The sequence below is a fragment of the Ciconia boyciana genome, chromosome 3 (assembly GCF_034638445.1).
Source record: "Ciconia boyciana chromosome 3, ASM3463844v1, whole genome shotgun sequence".
Lineage (NCBI taxonomy): Eukaryota > Metazoa > Chordata > Aves > Ciconiiformes > Ciconiidae > Ciconia > Ciconia boyciana.
Genome location: NC_132936.1, coordinates 65,265,314 through 65,271,209, shown reverse-complemented (window position 1 = coordinate 65,271,209; position 5,896 = coordinate 65,265,314).

The window sequence follows — 5,896 nt, the reverse complement described above, 5'->3', positions numbered from 1 at the left end:
TCTTGTTCCAACAGCAGCACAAAGCCAGAGGAAAAGGAAGGAGATGGAAAGAAAAGTTTCTTCTCAACTTGTCCACGTTTTGCACTAACTTGTTGCCTCAGTGTTTGTCCTGTCTTACAGATGGTAACGCTAGACCACGTGCAGCTGCTGTAAAGCAGACAAGCTTCTGCATTCAAAAAACTACATTGCACAACAAGGCTGGTTTCTGCAGATCTCCCGGAGTCTACAAAATATTATTTAAAAGGCTGGAGTGGAGCCACATTCAAACACCCTCCCTTTGCTTGAAGAAAAATAAAATGATGACCTAAACACATTTCGTGGAGAACAAACAGAGTTTAACTCCAGGAGCATCTACCAAAGCCTTCACAAGGCTAGAAAAGCTCTGGGATAGTGGAAAAAGCAACCCCAGTTTTTGTAAGGCAGCTTTCCACATGAAAGGTAGGCACCACCTTGTCTGCATGTATACAAGCTGCAGCTGCCAATGGGAGAGGAAGATCAAAAAAAAAAAAAAAAAAAGGGAGCACATGAACAGGTTTTTCCAGTTTTTGCTGAAGCACAGACCAGAACAAAGGCCCTGTTGGGCAAACAGCTCATAACTCAGTCAACTGACACTGCAAATCAGCAAGAATAGAAAACTGAAAAAAAAAATACAGTGGCCAAATGCAGTTAGAACTATGTTTTCCTCCTGTCAAGCAAATCCTGCGGAGTGGGCTGGATAAGCTGGCAATGGGAGGATGCAAAAATAATCTGCAGTTTTCATGCTGAAAAAGGAAGCAAAAGGAAAAACAGCAGTTCTCCTCTTGTTCCATCCTTTTGCTTAATTCCTCAGCCTGGTGCATGTGCCCACCCTTGGTTGAACAGTTTTACAAATTGCCTTGGTTTAATTAATGTAGCATGAAGTGACATTCATAATATTCTTGAAGTTTCCAGTAAAATCTGGCTTGATTCAAGATCACCTTCATTATGAAACCAGTAGGTACTGGTCTGCTGAGTGTTGATCACTTTCATTAACTTCTCTTTATCCATGGATTTGATGGATTTATTCTAACCATTGCATTTGGTACATTTATTGGTAAGTTTTAGCCTCACTGTCCTTTAATAGATCTTAAGTTTCTAAATAAATCATGTTTGAAAAGCAACCCTTTGTTCTGCACCCATCTCCAAACAGTGATGAACAGGCTCACCCAAATCTCACTGGTCTGTCCAGCTACTGCTATTTCTTCTCTTACTTACACATGGTGTAATTTTCCTACACACAAATACCACGTGGCACAGATAAACCCACCTACACCCATAAACCAAAAGGTATGAGACCTCTATTACACAATGCAATCCATTACAAAGAATCAAGACTTTGATTTTTCTGGCTACTTCCTTGACCAGCTCTGCAAGCCCACAGAGTTCTGATCTCTGTCTGGCTTCTTAATATTATCAAAAGTGAGACTACTATGCCTATTTTCTCACCACGTCTTCTGGATCCTTTCAGTACAGATCTTCTAAAACATAGGGAATCCATGTGATTGTCAGGTCCTGCTTCTGCCACCACTTGCTCTTCACCTTTTGCTCATTATCTTCCACCCTTCAGCTTCCATCCTAAAAGCAGGGAGGTGGCAGACCCCTGGGAATCCATCACATGCGCCTTCTGTCTCTTGCTCTGTCCTGTCTACAGAACCGTAAGGTTTAATTGTTGTGAGGTTTTTTTTTAAGGTGATTTGAACTGTACTGCATGGAGATGAGAAAAAAACAGGATGGTTTCAATGAGGCACTTGTTAGTAATGACTGCATTTCTGTAACATATTCTTAGTAAGCACTTGAAAATGTATTACAAACATTAAAACAGCTTTCCAATGTGTCTGTAAGGAAGATATTCCCAAAATTGTTTAAAAACAAGTTTCAGGGGTGCTGAGCTCTTGTAACTCCATTTGAAATAAATGGGAGTTAAAGAAACGGACCATACCTGAAAATTAGGCTATAATTTGCCTAAAGGCATAAAACTCAGGTGTCCCAATACTTAGTTTGATGATTCAGTCAGGAAATTGTTGTTCTTTGATTTGAAACCACTACTTGAAAGCCAGTGCAGAAGGCTGGTTTGTGGGTCTTCAAACCTCCTCTGAATTCACAATTGGTGCTGTAAAGGGTAAAGGTTGCAACCATAAACCTAATGTTTTTTATTAGTTTCATGACCTAGATATGTTTCCTTATCTGATTGAACAAAATGTCAGCTCAAGACTGCAGAAGTAGAAGGCGAAAAAATCAGTAGTACCATAACAGTGTTAAACCATATTGCTTTTATTCTTCTAAAGAACATGTTCCAAACAGTAGAAGCCCCACACCCTGATTTTTTTTCTAAAGGAAAAAAATCAGTTCCTTTGTAAAGTGTTAAAAAAAGCCTCTCCAAACCATTTCCATTCAGTCAGGTGCAAAGGAGACTTCCAAGTAGTAAGTATTTTACTTTTACTTTAAAAAAAGTACTTTAAAAAAATACTTTAAAAAAAGTATTTTACTTTACTGTATGAAGACTATTTGGAATTCTGTATAAAATGCATTTGGAAGTTTAAATCTATTTGCCAAATAGTAGATGAATGCTGTAGCTAAATGGCACTTTCAACAGAGAGCTTCCACTGGTCCAGCATTTTACCTGCTGTGTAGTTTCTCTGCAAAGGACAGAAAATATTGCTTTTGGGCACAGTCCCTTAAGCATCCGACACTCGCAGCAGGTTTGTTTTGAATTAAGAACAGAAAATCTAAAATTATATTTGTTCATCACTAAATTCATCCGCCATGTCACTTGTGCAGCATGCCATTGCTTGAATCAGAAATTCCTTTATCTAGTTCGCAATGGTGTGTAACTTTCGATTGCTCAAAAGTTGACTGGTACTGGAGAGATGTACACAAAAACTCTTTATACTCCTCTTTCATACATTACCTAGGGCCTCTTCATTCTAACAGGCCCAAAAAACTCTCAGGCTTTGACATGAATATTGGAAAAAACAGAAGTCAACAGCTTTATTTGAGCCACAGTAGCAAACGCTTCCCTCTTAAAGGAAGAAAATGATAGCTTCAGGTTCTGGGTTTTAGAAGTACTGTTATCACTGTGATTTTAATCAGTAGAAAAGATTTTTGGAGAATGTAGGACAGAGGTAGGGATTGAGAAAGTATGGAGTCTTATTTGACTTGTGTGCCAGTCAAATAAGAAGATAGATGCTTAAAGGAATGCTTAAAAAGCAATAAATTGAAAGAACATACTTATATTACTCAAGAATCCAAAACTTTAAGAATCTGAACTAATTAAATTTGCATTTTATGAATTTGTCCCATGTAATTTTTACTACAACCTTTGTCTTATACACTTTTATTTCACTCTCTTCTCTCACCCTTCTGTTCAGGGGCGAGAAAAACACTGTACAGTTTAGAAAGCTGTAAGATGACGGCTGTGCATTACTGCTGGGTTAGCAACAGATTTGACTTAAAAGACGATAGCTTCCCGAATGCCTAGCAGGTCTTTACTGTCCCCATACCTGCAGTTAAGTCCTCCTCACTTGTACTAATTCAGTGTGACTGGCCTTTAAACTGAATCTATGAAATCTTGTGGCTTCAAAATAACAACAAAAAACAATCAACAAACCAAACATATTAAGTTCTTAAACTGGATCTACCATTGACAGAATAGTAAAATAAAATCGTGAATTAGAAAAAAATGGTTGAGGAAGAAGAACAGTTCTAAACGCTGTGTCTGATGTGTGTAACTTACATCACTACTAAGCTCTTTTAAATATATTTATCTTTTATATATATAATGAGTATATAGATATCTTTTAAAAAAATATGTATGTCTCTGTGTGTGTGTGTATCTATGTATATATTCACCATTAAGATTTCAGGAGGAATTCAGGTTGAACAGAAACAGACTATAGCCATTTAAGCAGGGAGGAAGCCAGATGCGAGGACTTGATAGATCCAGATTTGTGAAAAACTGTCAGGGGTTACTTCATTGCATAGTTAGGCAGAGATTTGTTTGCATTCACTGCGATTTCTATAGAGTATAAAGGAAGTTGCTCTCACTGCATCAAACTCCTTAGCTGAGGTATTTGCTCATCCTCGCTCAGAGGGAGAGTGCCATCTACTGAAGCATCCCCTTTACACAGCTCCCTTGAGACTTGTCCCACTCATGGATTGACAAAATTTACCCAAGGGGGCTGTAAAACCGAGAGCAAGGTTTTAAGAGGAGGAGAAGCTGCTTTAGGTGTGAATCTGTTTTGTAAAGTAACAGCTGCATGTAAAGGACCAGGCCAAAGATGGTAAGTAACACCACTGACTTGTGCAAGCCTATGCTCCAGTTTTATGAAGAGATTAAAAAACCACTTGCTCTAGGTTTCTTCAGTCTTAATAAATCTTTGGAATTGAGGTTACCTTATCATTTTGTAACACTTAAGAGTGGCATTCCCTGATGGGACAATCCGACTTCACTGCTGACTATTAACCATGGACTCTCCCCTTTCTACATTAGTGCTCAGAAGATGTACAAGTACTTGGCTGACTCACTGAATAGTGAGGACATCTCCTAACAGTCAGCAAGAGTTCGGCTTGGGCCAGTGATGACACAGTATTATCGTGCTGCTTTGTCTACATGCAACTTCCTGTTGCCTTGAACCTCGTACTCTATTGTAAATTTTCTGGACTGTTGCTGTATTCAAATAAAGCAGCACTTTGTGTCATGCCCAGAGCTACTACCTCCTATGATAATAATAAACAGATAAAAATTTTTTGGCAATTTTTTTGCTTTGTAGCAAAAGATAGTGCTTCTAAAACATCAAAGGTAGGTCAGATGTGCCTATGTACCTTAGAAGTTTGAAGAAACTGTATAAAAAAAAAATCTGAACTTTTACAAGGTAAATTACCACACAAAGGCAGGACATCAAGTATTTGAAGAAGTATACCAGTTTGCAGGACAGAGGTGAAGGGAGACCTGTCAGGTCGTGTTTCATAGACAATACCCTTAGAAAATCAATGGTTTGATGTGTTTCAAGGCACAGGTGCATGTCCTGATGTTTTTGCTAACAACGGGCTGCACTGAAGCATCACACAGCCCATAGCTCAAACATCAAATTCTTGATGAAACGAGGAGTGAACAAAACTTGAAACAACTTGCACTATTTGCCATTAGGCAAATATATTTGAAATAATTAAAATATATTTGCAAAAAGTTTTGTGTTATAGTTTTGCTTTGCTTTTCCTTCTGGGCTCGTAGTATGTTGTCTTAAAGACAATGGAGAACTAAAGGAGTAGAAGTGACCACCCTTTTTGTCCCACTAAGATATATCTCACGTATCACAGAAAATAGAGCAGAGCTCTCCATCACTGAAGGGAAACAACATGAGCATCCCACAGGACTTAAGAAATGTGTGTGTGTGTGTGTGAGGGGGTTGTGTGCAGCCAAATCCCAACAATTCTGGAAACCTTACTGGCCCTATGTTGTGGTTTAGCCCCAGTTGGCAACCAAGCACCACGCAGCCACTCGCTCACCCTCCCCCACCCTGGTGGGATGGGGGAGAGAATCTGAAGAGCAAAAGTAAGAAAACTCATGGGTTGAGATAAGAACAGTTTAATAATTGGAACAAAAAAATAGTAATAATAAAAAATTGTAATGAGACGGAAAACAACATGAGAGAGAGAGAGAGAGAGGAACAAAACCCAAGAAAAAAAACAAGTGATACGACCGCTCACCACCCACCGACCGATGCCCAGCCAGTCCCTGAGCAGTGATTGCTACACCCCGGCCAACTCCCCCCAGTTTCTATACTGAGCATGACCTCATATGGTATGGAATAGCCCTCTGGCCAGTTTGGGTCAACTATCTTGGCTGTGCCCCCTCCCAGTTTCTTGTGCACCTGGCAGA